The sequence below is a fragment of the Microtus oregoni genome, unplaced genomic scaffold (assembly GCF_018167655.1).
Source record: "Microtus oregoni isolate MIOR12 unplaced genomic scaffold, Mior012 000047F_ref0000412, whole genome shotgun sequence".
Classification (NCBI taxonomy): Eukaryota; Metazoa; Chordata; class Mammalia; order Rodentia; family Cricetidae; genus Microtus; species Microtus oregoni.
Window position 1 is genome coordinate 14,043,459 of NW_024543221.1, and position 25,551 is coordinate 14,069,009.

At 44.0% G+C, this 25,551-nt stretch overlaps 1 long non-coding RNA gene across 1 annotated transcript in view; it reads left to right on the top strand.

The window, feature by feature from the left end:
- The window catches only part of LOC121435829, a 76,582-nt gene that overhangs the window by 21,776 nt on the left and 29,255 nt on the right, over nt 1-25,551 (top strand). Inside the window, exon 2 of the long non-coding RNA XR_005972621.1 lies at nt 10,442-10,558. This is a non-coding gene — a long non-coding RNA (uncharacterized LOC121435829). The remainder of the gene's footprint in view (nt 1-10,441; nt 10,559-25,551) is intronic.

The window sequence follows — 25,551 nt, forward strand, 5'->3', positions numbered from 1 at the left end:
AAGAGAGGCAGCAGAATTAGACTGGAACAGTCGGGATCCAACGCAGGCTGCTGCCCAGACCCTCACACTGCCTTCTGGCCTCATAGAGCTTTCTGCTCCTAAGACAAACAAATGTTATTCATTGACCAACTTTCAACTTTTGATCTTCCTTGGACAAATTTTAGCTTCTTTTTCCCAGGAACCCCAGAATCATGTTTGTTATAAAGTAAGACTGTGGACTTACATTGACAGAAACAAAAAAAATCACTTGATCATTTGTAGCCAGAAAGGCTATCTTTTAGTTGACAAAGTGCCTGAGAAAAATCAATTTGTAAAGAGAGCACATATTTAGACTCAAACAGTTTCTGTAGGTTCTCCCTGGGTGGACATTCAGCTTCATCGCTGTGCACATGTGGTGAGTGGAGGCATCAGAGCTGAGGGGCAGAGCTGCTCCTGTGCAGCTGGGATGTCCAGAAAAGCAAAATAAATTAGTGAGAAGAAAGGACCTGCCCCCTAATGATCACTCATTTTAGTTAGTTATGCTCCACCTATCAGCCAGGGGCTGAAGATTTAACATACCGGCTCTTGGGGGACATTTAGGATCAAAAGCATAATACCAGTGAATGGTCAATAACGCTACAGAGGGCAGCTCTCTGGCCAAGGCTCAGCACACGTCTGTAGCCGGGAGGACATGGTGGTTACAGGGAAGAGCGGGTGATGCCACCCCCACTTAGGTCGGATATTAGCACCACGGTGTAGCCTCACCTATTTGCACCCCAGTCTTCCTAGTTCCTTGCCTTTCTTACTTTGCCGTGCTGACAGTGACCCCGCTAGTAGTAGAAGGGGATGGATGCGCATGTTTTGCCAGTGTGCCCCATATAGTGTCCTTCTTTCTCTGTTTCTGTGCCCCAGCAACTTGGTTACAGACTTGTAGATGACTTTATTCTAGACAGGTGTTCTGTCCCTTCTCAGCCCATGTAGTTGGACCACCTCTGTTAGAGGTCACCATAGTGGCTTTTCTGAGCTCCATCGTGTCCATTTGCCCATAATTCTTCAGTTAACATGGTCAGCATGTTACCTATTTTCAATCCTGTCTCCCCTGGGCATCTCTCTATCTCCACTTCCCAAGCCTGGCACCAAGGCAAGACCCAAGTTGTCCTTTGTGTGCCCACCTGTCAAGAACCCTTCAAGTTAGGAATGAAGGAAAGACTAAGAGTTGATGATCACAGAGACAGCAGTGGCCCAGCTGTGGTCCTCTGGAATGACAGAGGAAAACAAGTGACCTCAAACAAAGGGAGGTAACGGGTTAGGGAGATGGCATTGTGGGTAAAGTGTTTATTGCTCAAATCTGTAAATCTAGGTTTGTGTCCCTAGCAGCCACGTAAAGGCTGGGGACACCGTAGCACAAGTGTCTGTAACAATCACATATCTGCAGGAGGTGAGAGGTGGAGACCGGCGTCTCCAGAAACACTTGAGCCAGCTCTGACACCCACATATATGCCATGGTACAAACAGACCATTATTCTATTATTTACATGCCAATGTGCATGCACGCGCATGTGCGCAAACGCATGTGCACACACACATACCACTCTAATAGAAAGGTCATTATAAAGAAGTTTCTCTCCCTCCTTCCCTTCTTCCCTTCCCATCTCTATCAGTGTTTACCATGTAGTTGAGGTTGGCCAGGTTATGCAGATTAGAGTAGCCTTGAATTCAGAATTCTCCTGAAAAAGGAGTCCTGGATATTAAGATTTATAGGCATGTGTTACCATACCTTGCTGAAGAATTTAATTTTTATTGTCTTTTAAAAAACTTTTAATATTCAGTTCATCTCTCAGAAATCTTTATATGACTGTGAAGATGTAAAATTTGTCTATTGCCCCCCTCTACCTACCATTCTGTCATCTATCTATTAATTGATAGATTTATCTATCATCTATCCATCAATCTATAACCTACCCATCCATCACCTACCTATCTTTTCAAGCTGGAGAAACAGATGACAGGAGAGTGGATGGCCAGCAACAGGAATGGAAGATGGGGAATCACATGCAATGAAGCTGGGAGTCACATGGACCATCCAGACCTTAAAAAAGAAAAAGGCTGATTTTCAATGCTAAAGTCTTGAAAGGAGCCTGACAGCTCATGGTGTTGGTGTGTTCCTCCCGATTGTAGATGACATGTCATGTTTGGCATAAGCTGTCTAGATGTGCTAGCTCTTTGTACGTATTTCACAGGAAAGTGTCCTCCACTTTCAACAGAACAGAATAGCTCTTGGCACTGGAGGCCCTGGTCTGGGGTTGGCTGAGGGACCTACCTGAGAATGTGCAGGGTGTCATCTAGAGCACCGACATTCTGACCAAGGAAGGAGGGTGGACTAGGGCTTCTGTAGTCTTCTCCTCTCCCATTGTGCAGGTGAATCTCAGACCGTGAGCTTGGGAGCTGCCTCTCCAGTCCTCATTCCTGTGGATGACAGATGCATGGGTCTATAATGTTCCTACTTTCAATAATTTCTCATCCTGCCAGTTGCTAGTTGCATGTTACATCTTCTGCAAAAATAAATCCCTAAATAAGTCAGGGTGCTGATAAGACAGTTCCGGGGCTGAGGGATTCCAAGAAGAGAGCCACATGAAAGGCATAGAACAGCTCCTGCTATACAGCGAGTGCTCAAGAAATGCTCACAACTGTTATTGTTGTGATTAATAACTGAGAATTCATAATTTTTAATTTTCTATGTTAAGTTCCTCCATGCATCATTATTATTCTAATTTCAAGCAACTTTTATAGAAATAGTCTGGTCATAAGTCAAGCTATTTATATGTGTGGTGTGACACACGTGTCATGATTACTAGAAAAGATTTATTTTTATTTCTTGTGTATCAGTGTCTTGCCTGTGTGTATGTAAGTGTACCACATGTGTGTAGTACCCCTGGAAGCCAGATATGGGCATTAGATCCCTTAGAACTGGAGTTATAGCAGCTGTGAGCTCCCATGTGGGTGGTAGAATCCAAACCCAAGTTTTCTGGAAGAACAGCCAGTGTCTTTAACCATTGAGATATCTCTCTAGCCTTGAGGTTTTTTATCCCTTTATCTACCGATGGACAACAAAGTTGCTGCTGTGTCCTGGCTACCATTAGTCACTCTGCAGTGATCCTGGGAACACAGGAATCTCATTCAAACTCTGGTGTACCTTGATACATGTCTGCACAGAAGGGATTGCGTGACAGACTGATGTGAAATCAATCAGGGACTGGACGTGAGTCCATTTCCTTCTGTTCTTATCCCAAACTATAAGCAGAGAATGAAGCAGGTGATGGGGAAGAAGTGGTCACTTATGTTGTCGACCTTTTATAGAAAAATGTGGTGTTGGCATGCTAGAAAACACTCAAAGTTCATTCTTTCAAAAATGACTTTTTAGGGATCAGAGAGATAGCTCAGTGGTTAAGAGCATATGATGTTCTTGCAGAGGACCAGAGGTTGGAACACAACACCAACATGGCAACTCACAACCATTCTAACTCCAGGTTCAGGGGACCTGACTCCCTCTTCTAATTGCTGTGAGCACCAGGCACACATGTAGTGTACAGACATACATGCAGGCCAAACACTCACACACATATAAAATGAATTTTTAAAAAGAATTTTTATTTTTTCCCCATATAGTCTTCCAAGAAGGTTTTATTTTTTATTGATTTTTTATATTTTGCTTTATCAAATGGGGTTTATCCTTCTGCTGTCCATCAAACACAACGGTGAGGATAAGATGATTTTTGAGTGGAGGGTGAAGTGACTGCAATGGCTTTCTCTCTGGCTTTGGACAGAGTGACAACCCCATCTTTTTGTCTTGACCCCAGGCTTAGAAGCTGCCAGGAGAAGAGAGTAGAACACTGATAAATTTCTGTGAAGAGCAAAATCGAGGAAAGTGGGGTGTCTTAGTTGCTTGCCTATTGCTGTGACAAAACACCATGTTCCAGGCAACTTATAGAAAAAAAACATTTAATTTGGGGTCATAGTTATACAGTGGGAGTCTCTGACTTTCATGGTGGAGAGCATGGAGGCAGGCAGGCGCAGCTCTGGGTCAGTAGCTCAGAGCTTACATCTGACCCACAAGTATGAAACAGAGATAACAATAATCTCAAAACCCATGCGCAGTGCCATGCCTCCTCCGACAAGGCCACACCTCCTAATCCTTCCCAAGCAGTTCCACTAACTGTAGCCCAAGCATTCAAATGTATGAGCCTGTGAGGGCCTTTCTCACTCAGACCACCATGGTGAGATCCAGCATGAGACAGAACACATAGGGAAGAGGGGGAGAGGGTGTTGAGAGCAGGAGGACGCTGTGCTGTGATGGGGGAAGCAATGCCATAGCAACGACACAGAAAAGAAAGAACCAGAGTAACACAGTGAAGATGTGGCTAGCTGCTCAGAGAGTAGGTTAGCCATTTGGGCAAGAAACTGCTCTTGCCTGAACTGCTTGACTAGATATGCGGGACCACAGAAAAATGACTGCTGAAGGTGAGACAGTTCCTGCTTCATGAAAGAGTCTGCCAGACATTCAGCAGGACACAGAAGAAAGTGACTGATGGACTTAGCCGTTACAAGGCAGAACACACCTTCAAATATCCTGCTTCATGGAAAAGTCTGCCAGATACTATGGGCCTGTGGGCTGAAGATTGGATGCCCCAATGATACAGAAGAACTTTGGGTGACTGTTCAAGCAGCAAGATGTCTCTGTCAATTCTACAGTTTTGGCACTTGCTTATACTGCACTTCCTATTAGCTCAGGTAATATTATTTCCTTCAGTGGTCTTTAATGGAGTTGAAGAATAGATAGTTATAATTACAGTTTTCCTTAGTTATGATAAACGATAAAGTAGATATAAATATTGTAACTATAATTCTTGCTTGATACCTGTTTTGCTATATGTAAATTTACTATGTTAAAGTTAAAACCTTTTTTTTTATTTATTTAGACAGAAAAGGGGAAGTGATGGAAGGGATTCCTCTCTGTATGCTGTGAATATGTTTTATTGCCATTGGTTAATAAAGAAGCTGCTTTTGGCCAATGGCTTAACAGAATAGAGCTAGGTGGGAAAACTAAACTGAATGCTTGGAGAAAGTAGGTGGGGTCAGGGAGAAGCCATGGAGCCACGCGCAGGAGACAGATGCCCCGGAACCTAGCCAGAAAGACACAGCCACGTGGCAATGCACAGATGAATAGAAATGGGTTAATTTAAGATGTAAGAGTTAGCCAGAAATATGATTAAGCTATTGGCCAAACAGTATTGCAATTAATACAGATTTCTGTATGATTATTTTGGGTAAGGGCAGTGGGAAAACAAACTAGTGGCCTCCCCCAACACATATGTGCTGGTAAAACACTTAAATAAATCAAAAATTGAAAAAAAAAATCATTAAGATTTTTCAAGTAATCCTAGGCTGTACCAAGTTAAGACTAGACAGCAAGGAGTTATTTACTATTGAAACAACACCTACCTAGTTCTGTTCTGACTTATCTACTTGAATATTCTCCTGAGGAAGGGATACCATATACAGAATTAGAAGGTAAACAGAACTCTTGAGAGGGTTGGGAAGGAGAGATCGAGGAAGTTACGCAAGTGGACACTGATGCCCTCAGCTGTCTGCATAGAAGTGACATACAACCCGGCATCTGTCCCTTGTCTATGCACACAAACACCTGCTTGTGGCTACTGATTGAGGAAAATGTCTCTGTTTTTTGCCTCTTCTGCTTCCTGTGATGTCAGTGGCAAATCACTCTAAGAATCTTCTTGGCAAGAGAGCCTGGGAAATGTATTTTCTAGACTCTCATGTCTTGAAGTATGGGAGAATTTTATTTTTAAAGTTTTTAATTAAAATATTTGAGATTTTATTTATTCCTATTTTATGTATAGAATTCTATGTCCATGTACCATGGGCATGCAGTACCCAAAGTGGCCAGAAGAGGCTGTTAGCTTTCTTGGGACTGTAGTTAACATATGTTTGTGAGCTGCCTTGTGGGTGTGGAAATCAAACTCCAGTCCTCTGGATGATCAACCAGTGCTCTGAACCACTGAAGCAATCCTCCAGCCCAGGAGGGTTTGGAAGAATGCTGAAGGTACGTGCTGTCTCTCAACAAGAGAGGGTTGAGCATCACTCTCTTGGTCCTTCTGGTGAGACATCCAACAGGGTTGTCCTTTGTAACTCACATTTTCTTGAAAACGTCTCAAGAACAGATCTTAATGAACCCCTTGTCTTCATGCCACACAATAAATTATTTTGAATTGGTTTCATTAATGTGGCAGAATCAAAAGAAACAAAGAAAAAAACCAATACGTTAGATTTCAGCGAAAGGCACTTTCCTTCCTACCCTGCTCATAGTGGGGACACCCCTAAGTCCTGGGTTCTGTCTGCACACACAGACAAAGGGTGGATGCTTTGTAGATGCTCTGCCTTACTGGATCCATAGAAACTGTCAACCATAGTTTTTTGTCTGTTTTATACTGAGTTTGTTTATAAAGTTGCTCAACGTGTGTCAACATTTTGTTCAGCTGATTATGCGCACAATCTTGTACTCTTATATGAGATGGAATTCCTGTTTGGGCATGAGGGGTTTGTGGGTTTAGACTGGAATAGAGTGGAAAGTATTCTTTAAGTGAGGGGTGTGGTATTTGAGTACCAAGAAGACCTACTCAGCCATAAAAAATTGATACTCAGGAAGGGGGGCAGCAGGCCCTGTTTCCATTTTAATGGAAAAGGCACAAGGATTAAATCCATCCTCTTGGCATTTATTTTCTTCATTACCCCCAAAGGCTAAAGCTATTGTGTCTCTGGTAAAAATGATGGCGGAATGACTCAGACTTATTTACAACCATCAAAGACTTGATAGATATGGATCGTGTCATAATTAAGCTTGTCATAATAAAGGGGTGGCCATATCAGTGCAATCACGGGGGCTGTTATGATGTCACAGCTGCCTGTGCCCGGCATTTAGCCTCTATTTTCCACTCCCGCCCACGCTTATCTCCCGCTATATTTGGTTGTTTTACAGTGCTACCTGGACCACAGTCTACTTTACAAAATAAATGAACAGGTTGAGCTCTTTGGAACCTGTTTCCTGTGCCTACCGATGCTTTTCCTTGGTGTGCTATGTTTTGTCTACTTTGTACCTAGAATCGTGACTGGACAGTCATGAGTTTGCTCTGTGTAAAGGAAAGGAGAGCAGAACATTGAGCAATCAGCTAACGAATCCTGCTGAGATGGTTGGTGAGTTTGGAAAATTCCACTCTCAAAAAAAAAAAAAGTTACTTTCTCCATAGCAGATTTCCTCTTGGCCACAATTATCCACAAAGCTGTCCAGTTTCCAAATGGTCTTGACCACTGCTGATATCCCCTACATAAAGCCTTTGGTAGATTTTATTAGATATGCTTAGTGATCCTTTTTTCTAAGTAGCCTGTTTTTCCCAGCCTGTGTACTTATTTAATAGCTATAGAAACCTGTTTCAGCTACTCATCATTGCTGTTGATAAAGTATTATAAGCATAGTGACAATAAGGGAGTGTATTGTGTTACTCGTGGTTCTTGGGTTGACAGCTCAGTTGGGCAGCTCTTACTTGGAGTCTCATGTGTTCATAGTCAGATGGTGGCTGAGGCTAGAGCAACTTCATTTGTATTTTTGGCCTTGGGCTAATCAGAACTCAATGTCTACATGGTTTGCTTAGATTTCCTTGTGTTTTGTGGTCTTTGGGACATCAGATTTTCATATTGTGATCAGCTTCCTCTAGAGCCAATGTCCTGAGACATTTGGGTGGATGTTGCAAAGATTCTAAAATATCTCCTTGAAAGTCATGTGATCATTTCTTCCCTCTCCCATGTGTGAAGAATTACACTGGTGAACCCATATTCCAAGGCTTAGAGGAATAGATTCTGCCCTGACACAAGGGGAATGGTTTGTGCCTTGAAAGAAATACTTGACATGATCATCTTAAGGAGACACGATCACAGGTGTCCCGTGTCTGGCTTTATCTGTAGTACTGAAGTGCTTTACCCATAGACAGGGACTCATGAAGGTTTAAACTTAGCTTGTGTTTCACCAGACAGTCTTCATAACTAACAGCTGAGCAGTAACTGTGAATACTAAGAGTGTTTGCTCATGAAACGGGCAAACCAACTATTCTGATCACTTCTGACTTTCTCACTGACAAGGTGAAGGCATCTGTATGTGTCTGACCCCTCACCCGATGAGCACCTTGCTGTGCTTTCATTCACGAGCCATAACAAAGCCTTAACAGTTTGGGCAACACTGAAGTGTTCACTGTGGTTTGACAGAATGGGAAATTAGTGCTACATGTGGGGGTTCAAACTAGCTTCTTTGGCTTATAACAGGGATTATTGAAGAAGTTGAAAAGTCAGCGTTCTCCCCGTTGAGTTTCTGTTCTCCCTAGCACATCTGTCCTTGTGTGCTTTGGAACAGCTGGAGCCAACCATGGATTGAGAGTTGAGTTCAGACAGTCAAGAGAGGCAGAATCAGCTCCGTTCCCACCTGAGACTCCTGCCTGGGAGAGCAGCTGATGAACAGTTTGTCTCCGTGTGCCTCTCCTCTGCACCGTTAAAGGAAGGTGATCAAGGTCAGATTTCAGGTCAGCTGTGTTGACAGAAGGATTGGTGGCACTCAGCAATTCCCAGGTCTTATCACTTTTGGCACCGCTTACGTCCATTTGAGGGTGGCACTCTGAGGGGCTGGGAGAATAGGCTCATGATGACATAAGAGATGTCTTGACATTTCAGAAACAAAGGTCAAATGCCTGGAAAGGCGCAAGAGAGGTAGAATTCCCGGGACCTCTGTCAGTCCTGTGCCTTCTAGGGCATTGTCTCCTGTGCATGAAAGCATATTTTTGTGTGTTTTAAGTGGACAACAGCAACAACAACAACGCAATTTTCCTTGTTTGCCAGAATGTTTCAGGGAAGACTGAATTCTGGCCCATCACATTGCTTGTCTTCTGTGAGTTCCTAACTCCAACCTCATGGTTGGTGCTGCAGGACCAGTTCCTTCCTCATATCTGTGAGGGTTATATATGTGGGTATGATTTGCCAGTCTGAAGTCCTTCTATTTTCAATACAGCTTTGCTTATCTGAAAAGTCTTTTTTTTAAAAGTGGAAATTTGCAATAATCTGACTTTAGTTATATGCAATTCTTCTCTCTACAAGCTACACGCTCGTTTGCTTGTGATCACAAATATAAAAATCAGATAACTATTCACCTTATTCTCCATCTATTATGACAGGCATAAATCTCTGAGTATGTAAGAACTTGCCATTATTTGAGCCCCCCAAATATCTGTTTTTCCTTTTGTACTGTGGAAGTCTTTAATCCCTCAACATAAAGCTACAGAGCCCTGGAATTTCTGTGCAGACCTAGGAGAATTCATCTGGGCCTTCCTTGGGCATGGAATCCACAGGGTGCAGAGGACTGTGCTTCTGCCTCTGTGGGGGCTGTCGGGGACTTGTCCCAAATGCTAACTTCCTAGAAGCCCTTTAGCTTGTAAGCCACCCCCCCCCCCTTCTCTCTTGTAGCCATTGGAAATATTTCTGTTTGGAGAGCGTGGGGCTGCTGCGGCACATCTGGCGAGGAGGTCTGAGATCAGGGCACTAGGCAACCCGTTGCTGTCCCAATACCCTGAATATTTTGGTACTTCTTATATTGATGTAAATTACAGCTATCTTCTCATAATTATACTCGTACTTAAATTGTGAATGTTACGATACGTCCTTGTTCACAGACACCCATCATGACAGGCAGCAGATCTTTCCACAAACACAGGTTTTCCTGAGAACAAAGTGGTGCTTGGCGGGGGAGAGCGATAGATGCCCACGTTTTAAAAGTGATGGATGCAGAAGTAAGGTCTCGCTACCTCATGGGAATTCCGAAGCGATTTATTGGTGTGAGAAATAAAACGTTAAGCCCATTTGTGTTCATTTTAATTTCACCTTAAATTTTGGCATGCGTGTTCTTTTTAGTTGTCATGCAATAATCCTCCATATTTATGGGTTCCATGTGAAATCGAACACCTGAGCACAGGCATAACATCCCTGTGTTCCTGTATTCTCTATGTTCAGAATAGGTTAATAAATGTGTAGTTTGTAAATTAAACTAAATTTAACATTTTATTGTTGGTAGAAGTGCATGGTCTAAACGTCCAAAGATCCCTATTTTCAAAAGGAACAAAAAGTCCTGATGAGGCCGAGGGGAGAGATGGGAGGTGACATAGGACAGGGTCTGCAAGCTCAGCTTCCCTTCTCCGGTTGTTCCCGGCCCCAGCCATTTGATCAATAGTGAGTTCACTTCCAGTCAGACTCCAGGACAGCCCCTTTTAGATGTCAAGAAATTGCTCAATGCTAGGATGTTGACCAAAGAAAGTAGATTTTAACCACGCTTTTATTTTTTTCCGTTTTGTTTTCTCAGGAGTCTGACGGGAACAGAAAGTTTTGAGGGAGTTCACTGCCGATGCAAGGTAACTGGCTGGATAAAGAAGTCCAAAGTTATTTTTTTATCTGTAGAACAAATAAAGCCTGGCCAAAGGTGAGCAAAAGCCAATGCCTCCCACCTTGTCCCTCTCTCTATGCCTAAGGGATGTTTGCGTCCGTGGTTGCACAAGGAGAGCCTGTTCCACGCTGGGTGGAGGGGGGCGCATCTGAGAATGCCTGGCTACAAACAGTCTCCGACCTTTGTTCTTCGTTTGACGGGCGGTTGATGATGCCATCTATACAGAAATCAGTTAAAAAATGAAAAATCCAATCCTTGGTATCTTCTAAATACCTGGGAATTTGTCAGCCAGTACCGGAGTGGCTGAGCTGGGATACTTTTTTATTTTCTCCAGGAATAGACACAATATGGCTTTATAAAATGGTGAGGTATGTGGACTGCTTGGTGCATGCGTGGCTGTTAGGCTGGGTCAGTGAGGGGGGACACAGCGGCCCGATCCTTATGACTCCCTGACGATACTCATGATGGCCGCCAATAAACAGACACCCTGAAAATGCTGACCATCCTAGGGAGCCCAAGTAGTCTTTTATATTTCTATTTTTAATTTTATTTTATTTGAAGCAGTCTTGCTGTCTCCCAGGCTGGTCTTGAACTCACAGCAAGCCTCCTTTCTCAGTGTCCCTCATGAGGGGATTATAGCCAGGAACCGCCATTCATGGCTCTCATTGGTACTCAGGAAGACAGTGGCAATGTTGCTGGCAGATTGGGAGGGATAACTAACTGAATGATTACTTAACTGCCTACTAATGGGAGAAAATTAAAGCTGCTTTGAATCCTAGATATCCATATTATCCAGATATAGCTATGACTTTTTCCTATTATTTCTGTTAGAATAGGACAGGGGGTCAGCCAGGAAGTAGGCTAACACAGCCACCAATAGCCAGTTGTGGAAGGGATAAATTAATTGGAAGAGATGAACTTTCATTTGAAACTTAGGTTCTGGAGAGTTTTCTAAACCCTCCCAAGAATGTGTGTCTTTCAGAATATTTCCCACAAGAAAATATAATAAATAAATATCAGGATATTTAGAGCAAACATAAATTTCAGAGTTTCAGAAACAAATTCTGACGGGACTGAAATTTTGAGATGGGAAATTCATGGAGTGTCTGTGTTCAGGCGAGTATACGTGGATGCGCACATGGCAAAAGTCATGCGTTAATATCCGGGTTTTCTGAATAGCCATGACATCTTTTGGTGCTTATTTAGTGCTAAAAGAAAATCCCAAATTTTCCAGGACGGAAAAGAGAAATTCCGGTCTCCAAGCCTAATCCCTGCTGTGACCTGGGGCTTGGAATTTTGCTCATGAGCAGCTTGTCAATGGAAAAACTGATGGTTCTAAAAGGTTTAGGTAGTTACGTCTGAGTGACCCTAGGATAGATTGCAGGACCCTGAACCATTTCAGGGGACAGGGGAGACAGTTGTCTTTCAGAGTGTGTGGATTTGTAGGTGGTGGTGTTTGTTTCTGAAAATGAGTTCTTTGGAATCCTGTAAAGCTTAGGATTCTACCAGTGATGTGCCCAGGGCTGACGTAAAGTGTGTTATGAGCCAACCATATAATCTGCTTTGTTTTAACAGTCAGCTTGCCTTAGAATTCACTAAGTAGCATAGGATGGCCTTGACCTCTTGGTGCTTCTTCTGCCTCAGTGTCCTTGGAACATGAATGTTGGGTGTTTATCACTGTGCCAGGCTAATCTCCCTTTACAACTGTGGGAGGTCGATGAATGTGGGCTGTGGTAGAGATTGCAAGGCAGTGAGATCTGCGTTGTTGTGACGTGCGGAGCCTATTATTTTAGGTTAGCGTATAAATAGTAAGGAAAGCGGTCGTTCCACAGTCAGCTACGCTACGGCATTTGGTGAAGAAGACCGTAGAGTAGGAGAGAGAGACGGGAGGACATTACAAATAGAGCCGTACCAATGCGCGGTGCGGGGCTAGCAGACGGCAGACTCAGAGGGCCTAGCTTTCCAAACTGGCTCTGAGCTTGATGAGTCTGTTTATTCAGCCACAATATCAGACATTCCCTCTTCCTGCCCGAAGAAGTCCCTTTGAAGATCAGCTCTGCTGGGGAGCAGTTTCCCCTCGGACCAGCTCCTCCCGTGGCAGGACTAAAAGGAAAGAACTGGAAACGCCACAAGAATGTTCTTTAAAGCGATATTCCAGCACCACGTGAGGGGAGGATGAAATACCTCTACAAGATATATTTCCTGGTTGAGGTATTTTTTTCCTCTCTCAAGTCAATGTGACAGCGAACAAAGATGTCACATGAATGGGTTGGGGTCAGATGACTCAGGTACCTCCAGATCTGGGCAAGCAGGCTGAGGCTTGGGGGTGGGTGTGGGGTAAGAGATGGCTGGGCAAAGCCATAGCATTTTTAGCTTCTGTAGGCCTGGAGAGAGAGTTCACATCTGCCAAAGCTGGAGGAGATGCAGCAGGCACAGCAACCTTGTCCACAAGTCTTTATCTGCAAAGGACACTGTGGTGGTGACTTCTCAGGAGACCGGCCCACGTTTTCAAAGCAGAGCAGCAGATAGAATGTTCTCCGGTGAACTGGGGCACAGGCTCATGATTAGACGGCACAATCCAGAGGTCAGCATTTTGCTCAGAGATGTCACGTTCATTTCTGGGTTTCAGAGATACTCTTCTACCTTTTCAAAGGGTTTCATGGAGTCCTCATGTCAGCCCTGTGAAGTAGCTGGGGAGGATGGCAGTCTCCTGGGTGTTCCTCTTTGGAAATGGATAATGACACAGAAGGAGACATGGTTTTGTAGCTCGTTACTGGCAGGGGCAGAATGACAAGCCAGGCCTCCTGGCTCTTGGACCAGGCCTCTTTAGTCACTGTTCTTGGGACCCATACATAGGGACAGAAGGGTGTCAGAAAAGAGGAGGTGGCATTCTTCTTCTGCTCCAAGACACTGCTGGGGCTCCAGATGGGCTCTGGGGGCCTGACCTTGGGGAGGAGACTCCAAGTAAAACCTTCCGAGGCTAAGTCTCCCATTCTTCTCACACAGCTGAACACATCTGGAGTCGTCTCATTCAGGCTTCCTGCGTGCCCCATAGACCAGATGCTATCTGGAATGCAAAGAGGCCTTTGTCCCTTCCATGTCTGAGCGGAACTCTCCAAGATGCCTGCTTTTCTCAGATGGAGGCAGGGTCCACACTCTTCTCCTGATGCCTGACCCAGACTCCTATGACCCACATTGGTCCTCAGGGCCCCAGACGCGAGGCTCACACTTTGGGAATAGAGGTGCTCACACAGGTGCTTTAACCAATGCTAGGAACCAGAGTTTACCTCTGGGGAGACTGGAGTCTTGTCTGGCTTCTCGCTTCAGAGGGACACAGGGAGATTGTGACTGTGGGCTGCGGGTTCTGCATCTGCGCGCAGCTTTCATCTTATCTTCCCTTCACATGTAGCCCTGAAGTTGCTCACCATCTGAGCCGTATCTTGTAATTGTTTCTGTCCTCTGAGGCTTCTGCATGTTCCAAATATCTGATGAGTGGATGGGAGCCTATTTCCAGTCAAACCCTTATCCAAGTGTCTCCCAGCCTGGAGTTCCAATCAGAGTCACCCGGGGAAATGGATAGGGTGGTTTGAAATAACTCCCCAGATGACTCCACACGCTGCAAGGTTTGAGGAACTGTGTTTTGTCCCTTTCTCCTGACTTTGAAGAGTCTCTGCGACTTTGGTCAAGGCTACCTGTGCAAACAAACTCTTGGATCTGCAAAGGGTTTTGTGCTTTACAAAAGCACATTTCACGTCTCCCTTTGATGTCATTCTAAGTGAATGCAACTCACTGAAGCCAGGGGTCTTTTCCCATCCGGTTTACAAAGGAATGAAGGTCCTTGGTTTGTACTCTGCTGTCCCCCATCTCCTGTCCAGGCGCAGGATCCTCTCTACCATAGGCCCTGTGGCTCTGCGTCTTTGCCAGGCACAGCTGCCCTCTGTGACATCTACACAAAGCTAGCTGAAGCCATAGCAGTCTGTGTCCCTAGGGAAGCTGATGGTCGGTAAATGTCTAAGACCACCAGCAACTTGTTCTTTTATGTAGAGACAGGAAATTTAGAACAACACTTGTCCATTTCAAAGTGTCAAAGGCCCCGTGGGAAATGATGAATGATGAGAATCCATTCAGAGAAAGACAGTCTGCTTGTTGACCTGCAATTCATTAATAAATTAATTATTTTTTGTTTTTGAGGAGCTGGGGATTGGATGTAGGGCCTTGAACTTGTTAGGCAGTTGTTCTAGCAGTTAGCTACAGCTTACGCTCCATATTTTAAACAGTTGAGATAGGATCTTGTTAAGTTACAAACCCAAGCCAGCCTTAAAATTGTTCTGTACCCTGGGGAGAACGTGCCATCCTCATGTCTCAGCCTCGAGAGCCCCTGGGAAGAACATGCTATCCTCATGTCTCAGCCTTGTGAGCCCCTGGGAAGAACATGCCATCCTCATGTCTCAGCCTTGTGAGCCCCTGGGAAGAACGTGCCATCCTCATGTCTCAGCCTCGTGAGCCCCTGGGAAGAACATGCTATCCTCATGTCTCAGCCTCGTGAGACCCTGGGATGACGGTACCACCACACTCAGCTGTGACCTTTGTTTTAAAGTCCTGAACTCCTGATTTGTTTTCCCATCGAGTTTTTCCAGGAATAATGGAAACTGGAGGGAAATAATGCTGTGGCCTCGAAACACACCCTGTGCTCTGGAGACCCAGTGACGTGACAATCTCCTGAGGTTGGCTGTTCAAGGTGTCTGTCTGGAAACCCAGTGACGTGACAGTCTTCCGAGGTTGGCTGTCTGAGGTGTCTTTCTGGAGACCCAGGGACGTGTCAATTTCCTGAGGATCCAGTAATGATGGGGGAGAGTCTTCTGTTTTGTGTTAATTTCATTGGTTAAATAAAGAGACTGCCTTGGCCCTTTAATAGGACATAAAATTAGGTAGGCGGAGTAAACAGAACAGAATGCTGGAAGAAAGAAGCTGAGTCAAGGAGTCACCATGATTCTCCTACCGCACACAGAGGCAGGTTAAGATCTTCCTTGGTGAGACACCTCGTGGTGTTACAGGGATATTAGAAATGGGTTAGATCAATATGTAAGAGCTAGCTAATAAGAGGCTGGAACTAATGGGCCAGGCAGTGTTTAAAAGAATACAGTTTCCGTGTAATTATTTCGGGGCATAAGCTAGCCATGTGGGCGGCCGGGTGCCAGGGATGCAGCCCCGCTGCTCCCATTACAACACAGTAATGTGAAAATCTCCTGAGGTTGGCTCTTCAAGGTGTCTGTCTGGTTCATATAGCTAGAACAAAACGATTCCCTTGAGCTGGGAGGGACCAAGAGTGGGTAAGGTGGACTTCACTTAATTCCAAAGAGCAGTAGGCTGCACATCTGGCTCAGGGGTCAAGAGGACACGTGTGTGACCTTACTTTCCACGACAAGTTAGCACCCATCAAGCATAAGCACAGCTTTCTCTTCTCTCAAACTTTCTCTTTGATTGCTCGCTAAAATGCAGACAGGCATCAGAAACAGAAAGTTGTCAATTCAAAGAGAAGGTGGGCCTGACATTTCTGCTGGGCCACACTTCTCTTCCACTCAGCTGAGCAGGGACCCCATCGTTCATCGTGGAGTAATGGATGATTGATACGACTGCACCCTGATTAGAAAAGGCTTCATTTAACTTGTGCATGGTGCATGGAATTAGTTAAGGGTTGCATAGGAAAGGAAGTGATGGACTATTGTTCATACTAAATTATAATGACAGCCTTCCTAACACTGTGTATTTATTATGTAAGAAAAGAAAATGTCTGGTAAAATTCTGTATAGGTTAATAACACCTTCATAATCCACTCCTTCTTTTCTGTTGACTTGAATAGCCCTCCTACCGACTTTTAATGGATTATTAGAGTTAATTACATCAATTGCAATATAATTGATTCTTAAATACTATGTAGAAACCTCACACAATTATGGAAAAACAAAAGTTATCTAGACATCTCAAATCAAAAAAGATTTGGAATTCCTGAACATTTAATCCCTGATAATCACCAGTCAGTTTGGACATTAAGATTGTATGGTGTCTTGTTTTCTCTTTGCCAGGTTTTGACAGAATTGATAGTTTTACAACATTTATCTCAATATGCATGGAAATATAAGATTAAAGCTGTGAGAGCTATTTTTTTTTCTAAAAAAGAAAGATCTCTTCATGGTTTAAAAGCTGAAATACATTACCTGATTCTCGGTGACAGAAATAAACTCAAGGGAAAAATCAAAGGCGATTTGATGCTGGGCCTTAGAAATCCCTTCTCCACAGGAGTGTAGCTTCCTGGGGGTCTTAGGGTGTTTTATTCTACCTCGGGGGTTCTAAAACCTGACAAGGGAATGAGTCACCCGAAGGGGCAAAAAAGACTCTTCAGTGTTGCCTCCGAGTCGGGCACAGCGTGTTTTCCTGTCCAAACCACTGGCTGAAGAGTGTTGTGTCTTTAGCAACCTGGCAATTGATGTCACAAAGATCAAAACAGGTGTATGTGGTAGAGTCATTTGATTGTGGCTCTTTCAGTTTTAACTGGTTTGGTGGGGGGACATGTCAGCGAGTATTGAAGATTATAAATGTGAGTTCCCTAAAGGACTCTTTCTACACAGATTAATTACGAGTGTTAGATCACTCTAAAATGGTTGTGAGATGGGTGCTGTAAACAGTGTTTGCCCATGCCTCCTGTGGCTGCTCAGTCCTAGACTTAGCCTTTCCTGGCCTTCGTGTCCTTTCCTGTAAAGTGAGGAGAACGCCTGTAAGTCTTCCCTGAGTCTCCTGACCGTCACTGCTTAGGGCTTTTGTTGTTGACAGCAACTCATCTGACTCCAATACTATCAACACTATCCCAGCTCATCTGACTCTAGTATTAGCTACACTATCCCAGCTCATCTGACTCCAATATTAGCTACACTGTCCCAGCTCATCTGACTCCAGTATTAGCTACACTGTCCCAACACTTGTACATCCATGTGCTTTATGTGCTTACATGTGTGTTTTATTGTTTTCACTAGGTTTTAAAGCTCTGAGAGCCAGGCCAGGCTGTGTCCATCCCTAACCATGCGACACACATGCCACAGAATAGGCTGCTTGGCTGATGGAGCAGCGGGTCAAAGGGAACACTTTCTGCTTGCTCCCTAAGAGACTGCATGATACCCCAAGAGTAATAACAGTATACTGTGTTGTCATTACTTTACAGAATATTTATTTGTGAGTGAGGGTCTTACTATGTAGACCCAGCTGGCCTCAAACTCAGAGAGATCTACCTGCCTCTGCCTCCTGAGTTCTGAGATTAAAAGCATGCATCATCATGCCTGGCTCAATTATTGCTATTTATTATTTTTGAGAGATTTATATGTGAGTGCACTGTGTTTATATCATTTCTACTCTTCCCCCACCACACTCTACACCCCATTCTTCCAGTGTCCCTCTCCTCCACGTCCCCCTCTCAAATTCATTCATCATCATCCTCTCTCTCTCTCTCTCTCTCTCTCTCTCTCTCTCTCTGTCTGTCTCACACACACACACAGAGCCTATTGAGTCTAATTAATATTGCTAATATATAATGGATCTCAGGCAATCTAACAGGGCTTTATCTCTGAAGAAAACCCACTCACCAACTCTTTCTCCCTCAGTAGCTCTTCAGCTTAAGGGTGGAGCTGAGAATTATAGATCATTCTAGGATGTTGGCTTATCCGTGTTGGACTGTCTGCTAGTGTGGTCCTATGTAAGCAGTCATAGGTTGAGACATCATTGGTGCAGCATCCCGGTCATGCTCAGGAGAGCCTACTTTGCAGCAGTTCCTTTAGCCTCTGGCTTCTACACTCTTTCTGCCCGCTCTTCTGCAATGTTCCTGAGCTCCGAGTGTCAGAGTTATGCTACAGATGTCCATTTGACAATAGACCTCCATGGTCTCTTAATAAACCATATATATATATATATATATATATATATATATATATATATATATGCTACTTAATTTTATGTAACATGAATTGTGCTTTAATCAGATGCCGATAAGATGTAAAAATCTCATTTGGCTTTTCCATAAACTGAAATGCCATCCCATTTCTAACAAGACATTTAGATCTAACAAGACATTAGAATTGGATCAATTCACCATAAAGTTCCTGCGGAAGAGCAGTAAAAAACAGTTTCTTTTGTACAACCACAGACCTATCCCAGTAGCTGTCAAAGCAAACGGCACATCTTAAACAATGCAACACACACAGCAAACGACAGAGAATCCAGAAGCAGACGCAGGACTGCGGAGGAATGGCGCGGTGAGTGGAGGCATTTCTGATCAGCAGCTCAACAGTATTGTTCCGTGCACAGTGCCTGGACAACTGTTTCTCCATCTGGACTCAAACTATACACAGAAGTAAATTCCAGATGGAACAGAACTCTGAACAGAAAACTCCAGATCTGGGTGAGTGCAGTAAGAAGCCACAAACACCTTTAAAAATGTAATCTCGAGTTAGAAGTGCTTTGTAAGCAAGGTGACAAAGCCAGAGGTCAGTAAGGAAGACCTGACAGACACGATGTCGTTATAAAAAACTGTTAGAAAATTAATAGACCTGACAAATTGGGACAATGGTTTGACTTATACTTTAGAAAAGAGGCCAGATCCATTATTAAAAGAGTACATACAAGGTTTGTAGGCGAATGGGCAGGATACATAAAATGAGCAATTCTCAGAATAAATGCATGTGACTCGGGGACATCTGAATAACTGGTATAACCATGCTATGGTAAAAAGGGGCTGCCATTTCTACTACCAAGCCTTGGTTGGATATATCAGTTAATGAAGATACTGTATCTAGGCTACCAAGGACAGATATCAGTTGTGTTGCTAGGGGAAAAAAAAAAGAAAGTTCTAAATCATCCCACACTATGTAATTTCTGTAATAGTTTAAATTTTAAAAATTATAATAATTTTAATAATTATCTGTACAATGCATACACACGTACAATGCATTTTGACCATAGCCACCCCCTCTTCCTCCTAAACTCCTCCTGGGTCCATCCTCCCACCTCAGCCCATCTTCTTCCAACTTCATGTCCTCTTTGGTGGAGTTGGTTTTGGAGCGTAGGTGCATATAAAATGAATTTTAGTAATTTATACGTATTGAATATCTGTGGCACAGTGGGTAACTCTTGAGGTAGCATTTCGATAGGAGTAAGTACATATCTTTTCTGCTGGAAAACCTTCCTCTTTTTTTGTGCTTGACTGAACCCTATTCAAGCCATGTGACTTATATAGGAGGTAGTTAGGGCTTGTGAGTGTGGTGTGGCGTTGTTTCAGAATCTCAGTGCATTCTGCTCAGATTCTTTCGGTCAGTAGGTTCCCGTCTGACACCGTGGTTCTAGCCTTCTTCTCGGAGACTTCCGTACTTCAGAGTCTCTTGAGTTGTAGAAGGACTGCCATAGAGACTGTCCTGCGGCATCCAAGGTACCCCATCTGCCCCAAGAGCTCTGGGTGCCAAATCCATCACAGCATCCTTGAACCCAGGAGTCAACAGGGCAAAACAAGTCAGTGTAAACAAAGCCTTGAGTTTGCTTGCCGCCAGCTTTCAGTTGTTTGGTAGCAAGGGGTTAACTAGCTAGCTCTGACCTTCGGTCGTCTGGGTCTTTAAGGAAAGCTTTTCCCCCCATCTCAACAACGACTTCCTGTTCGTGGGAATCGGGAGGAAATGAAGCTGCGGCATGAGGATGGGCCCACCCTTTTCCAGTCGTGTGGCTCATTTGTCAGGTGTCGTATTGGCACCTGGTGGCTTGTGTTGGCCCCCTGCCCACTCTTGCTGGGGAGTATCCAAATACTTGTAATAGGCGGTAGGAGACTTCAAAGGCATTTGCAAGAGAAAAGGATATTGTCATTAGGGAACTTAATGGAGAGCACTCCCAATCATTTAATGATGTCAAGATGAAAGGAAAATTTTAAAAACACATTATCCAGAGTTTTCACTTATGTGTACTCTGACCCATTAAAACAAAGCCATATAGTGTAGTTGGTTTAGTGAGAACATAGCCCCATGGGTACGTGTGTGCTGATTGCTTAGTTACCACGTTTGGGTGAGACTATCAAAGGTACCAGTTTTCATATGGATACTATAGGCGATTTCGCTGTGGGTATAGTCCCTGTTCTAACTCAGCTTCACATAGGGACTCTGTTGGCGTCTACTAATGGAGCTGTATCCTTTGACTCAAAGCAGGCAGCTCCTGCTCTGTTGAGTGGGTGTGGTAAATGAAAGGGACAGTGTGAGCTTTCCGATTTTATTAGGAATTCTGGATGGGCACAACTGGTTCCGTCCTATACGTTTCTATTTCCAACAAGATATAATGATTGTGGTTGGAGAGAGGGTGCAGAAGTTAAGAGCACTGGTTATTCTTCCAGAGGACCAGGGTTCAATTCCCAGCTCCTGTATGTCAGCTCACAACTGTCTGTAATTTTAGTTCCAGGAGATCCAATGCTTTCTGTGGTCTCCATGACACTTCAGAAACATGTTGCACAGACATGCATGAAGAAGAAACACCCATACACATAAAATAATAACATATTGAAAAAGAAAGGAAAAGATTGATGCCTTTTCAACAGTGATACAGGTAATTGTCTGGCAATCCAAGGTAAATTTATCTATGTGTGTGATTTGACTGAACTACGGCCAGAAGTCATTCAACCATAATAAAGTCTACACGACACTGTGATCTCCTCTAGTTTCTGTGATTCATATAAACTGTCTTGGCTTGGTGCCTCCAAACCTCAGAGCATGATCAGTATTGTAGATATGAAAGATGGGTGGATCAGTCTCCCGAGGTATGTGTTTATGGACTCATTGCCTGTAAACCTCAGTCAGCCTGTTAATCAGAACATCAGCAAGCTAACATTTTGATGACCTAACCTACAGCACCAGATAAATTTAATGCAGTTTTAATTGAAAAGATATTTGTTGGATATGTGTTATATCGAATAGGATTGGATTTGCTTTATTAGAGACAACATCTGCCCAGACAGGCTGCACAGAGGCCCCTCACCTCTCAGTGACAAAGAGGCAGAGGTAAACCATCTGTCCTTGCTGGCTCTCTCCCCTCTTCTCGTTCTAATGGTCCTCAATCTATAGGATGGTGCCCCCCAACACTCAGGGCAGGACCTTCCCAGTCAATGGGCCACAGACACACCCTGAAATATTCTTTGCTAATCTCCCAGTCCAATCAAGTTGACAGTCACAGTCAACCACCACAATCTGGGTTGGCTGAGTTGTCTGATGCTTAAAGCTAATTGGAAACATGAAGCTATGGACTAGTAGCCAAGGAGCCAAGAGAAGGTCTGGGTAACTGATGGTGGCCAGGGTCTGGCTTCTGCAGGTCCAAACCCTGATTCTCAAGGCTGCTCTCGCCGGATTTCTGTTTCTCCTCATTCCTCTTCAGCTTCACGATGGTTTGTATGCCTCACCCTGGCTCAGCCAGTGTGTTGTATTCTGATTTTTTTGTCCGCGTTCTCACCGTTTGTTGTTTTTCAAACCCGTTTCTCTTGGTTTCTAGTTTTGAACACCTCTTCCTGCTTCAGGACCAGCTCAGCTCCTCATGTCCTCCAAAATGTTTTGCAAAGACTCTGTCTCTCCCCCGTCTCCCTTTTCAGGCTCTCAAGCATTGCAGATTGATCATCTATATAAGCAAATCATGCACAAGTCTGCGCTGTTTAACCAGGTCAAACGCAGATGCCTTCCTTGTTCTGCCAGTGGCTATACACACGCCTAGAGGGTAAGGATCAATGTTCCTCTTGTACTAGTTAAGACTAATATTTAGCTGTTCAAACCCAAGGTCCCTAAACAGTGAATTTCAAAAGAGGGGTTTATTCTTCTCACAGTACGAGAGCATGGAGTGAGGTACCCAGGGCTGAATGGTGTGGTTCGGTAGGACGAGAAAACGGCCTCTCTTCATACTTTTGCTCAGTTTTAGCACAGATGTGCCGTGTTAGGGTCACACACTGACTGATCTTCTTCAGCATCTGTGCACCGGGCAGTAAGGAGCAGCAACACAAGCAAAGGACAGCCCAGGCTTGCTGTGATGTGATGTGTCCCACCCCTTAACTTTTGCGCATCCTGTGTGTCAGCCATATAGGTGGCCCCTCCTTTTTGTAAGTGATGCTGAAAGTATTGGTTTAGTCCAATGTATAGATGTCCCCACAAAATATGTGCTGCTTAGGAAAGAGCTATGGATAACTAGTTTTCTAATGCTCACTTATTTGTCTCTATGATATGATGTGCATTTATAACGAATACCTCTATATACAGAAATGTATGTAAATATGCCCACATGTGTACATATGCTTACAACTGTATGTATATACATTTCCTGAGGGAATTGGTTCTAGAACCCCACACAATGCCAAGCTCTGAGTATGAGTCCCATACATGAAATGGTGTATTTAATTGCATTTAACTACACATATCCCCCTATGCAATTCTACTCATCCTTAGTCTGCTTTTTGCTTTTGAGACAAAAATCTCACCCTGAAGCACCGACAGATCTAGAAATTATTACGTAGCCCTGGCTGATCTTGAACTTGCAGTAATCTTTCTGCCTCAGCCTTTACAGTGTTGGAAATTGCTAACAATATCTAATACCACCAGACACTATGTAAATAGTTGTCATAATGCAGGAGGGTAATAAAGGACAGAAACTGCCTGTACATAGACAGTTCTTTTGCAATAATCTCAATCCATACTTGGTTACAGTCACAAATCTAGGATCCATGGGTGCAGAAGGCCAACTCTACATTTAAATTTCTGTTCTTATTTTGACATAGATATTACATATATGTTATGCATTTTGTGTAGAGACAGAGGTGGAAGCGGAGAGACAGATTATACTTCATCTGTGTCCCTCTCTGGCTGTAGATACTGAGAAATGCCATGTCTCTATACTTGAAGAAAGATATGCACATGTGGCATATTGTTGCAACTCACCAAAGTCCAATGATTGAAAACCTGGCCTAATAATCAGCGACTATATTACTTACCATGACCATTATGGCTAAAGACAAGTGGAGATTCCATAAGTGTCTATTGCCACTATTTGTATATAACTGAGACAGGACTTTTGTACTGCTATAGCCGGTTACTTTTAATCATCTAGCATTTATTGTGTATCTGTGCATGTGTGTGGGCACACAGCAATCATCAGTTGCCAATAGCTACCCAGCCAAGGGCAGGAGTTCAGACTTCTTCCTCCATCCATGCTGGGGTGTTGTCTGGCTTGATATTGCTTAGATCTCATACATAAGGTCACAGCCATTGTTGGTGCCAGTGTGTAGTGGCCCCGGACAGCTCAGTTCCACTGTATCCATCCACCTCCTTTTCCTGCCTGATCCTGAGGCATGGCAAGCAATTTGATGCCAGGGCTTCATGGTCTGTTTTCCTGAGCGTCACAAAGCGGGTGGGTGGAGGATCTGTGGTCTATCTACTCAGGGGCTGGCAATGCTGAGGACAGGAGGAACCATGACGTAGGACAATGGGGGGAAACGGTTAAAGGCAGACAGCACTCATCGGAGCTGCCTTGTTTGTTTTCTTTTGAAACCTTAAAGTTATCCAAATGGAGTGTTAATTTTTTAAAAAAGGCTGTTTTCTTGGGAGAAGACAATATTTTGAAATGTTTTAATTTATGAGAGCCTGTCTTCTTCGGTCTCCCATTGCTGCACGAGCTTGAACAAATGTTCACCACAGCTAATTAATTAAGTTTGCGGAGAGGACCAGCAGGGGACTGGAGACTTGAAGTAGAAGTGAGCATTTGACTATACACACGCTGCCTGCCTGAGAGACTTTATCTGGATCGAGCTGTTGCCGACTTATCCAAAGACATGCTGTATCTCTGGGAGGATCAGGCTTGGCAGGGAGTGGGAAACAAGGGCTCTCTCTGGCAGCTCTCATTCGTTTCCCGGGTTTTGCCTGATTCTGTCCATACACTGTTATTCGAATGCCTTTTCTTGTGGATGAAGGTGATTCCATAGCCTTGTCTCAGAGAAAAGTGACCTCCAGGGGAGAAGAATTTTTTTTTTTTTATGAGCTAGGCTCTTTATAAGTTCTTTTTTCCTCTACAAGAAGTCTTGTTTTACATATGAGGAAATCCAAACTCAGAGGACACAGCTCACACAGGCTCCATTTAGAAGCCATGGAGTGGGGATGTGAGCCCATCCTTGTCTGATCATTGGTCTTTTCAGTGGTACCCATGACACAGGGTGGCCAAAGACGGCAGGGCATCCTGGTAGCCTCTTCCTGAGTAATTTTGTGAACAGGTAAGGACAATCCAGGGAAAGACCCAGAGCCACAGAATTTAGAAAATGATCCTTATCCAGGATTTGTAGACCACTATCGAGCAATTCCAGGTCAGATAGATTTCTGAAAAAGATTTCCTAAACTATGGCCTTTGGGCTTCCGATTACAATGGGCTGGCCCTACTTCCCTCAGAAATTAGAGTTCAGAACGAATATTGAAAAGAAGGTGAGGGCATTAATGTCAGAAAAGGAGATGGAATGGAAAAAGTTCAGAGGAGAGCCCAGGACAGCCTCAGGAGTTAGGAAACTTTGGGGCTCTGAGCAGAACAGCTGTGACCAGAAAAAGGAGGCTTTTTCCAACAGGGAGGTCATATAGAGGCGGAGACACCACCATCTTCCTGTTCCTACATCCTGCGGACCTCTCAAGGTCTTTGCCTTCCGTCATCTTGATGATGCGTTAACCTTGCCCAAAGCCGCCACTTCTATCTCATCACTTTGCCCTTCGCACTCAGGTATCACCATGGAGACGGAGACTCGCAGAGACATTTGTTCGAAATGGTCCAGGCAGAGTCTCACTTGGCTTAGTTTGATTTATGCTGCTGTGATGAACACTGTCACCAAGAGCAGCTCGGGGAAGAAAGGGTTTATTGACTGAGAGTTTGGAGTCCATCATCAAGGGAAGCCAAGGAGGGAACCTGGAGGGAGGAACTGGAGCAGAAGCCGTAGAAGAATTCCGCTTCCTGGC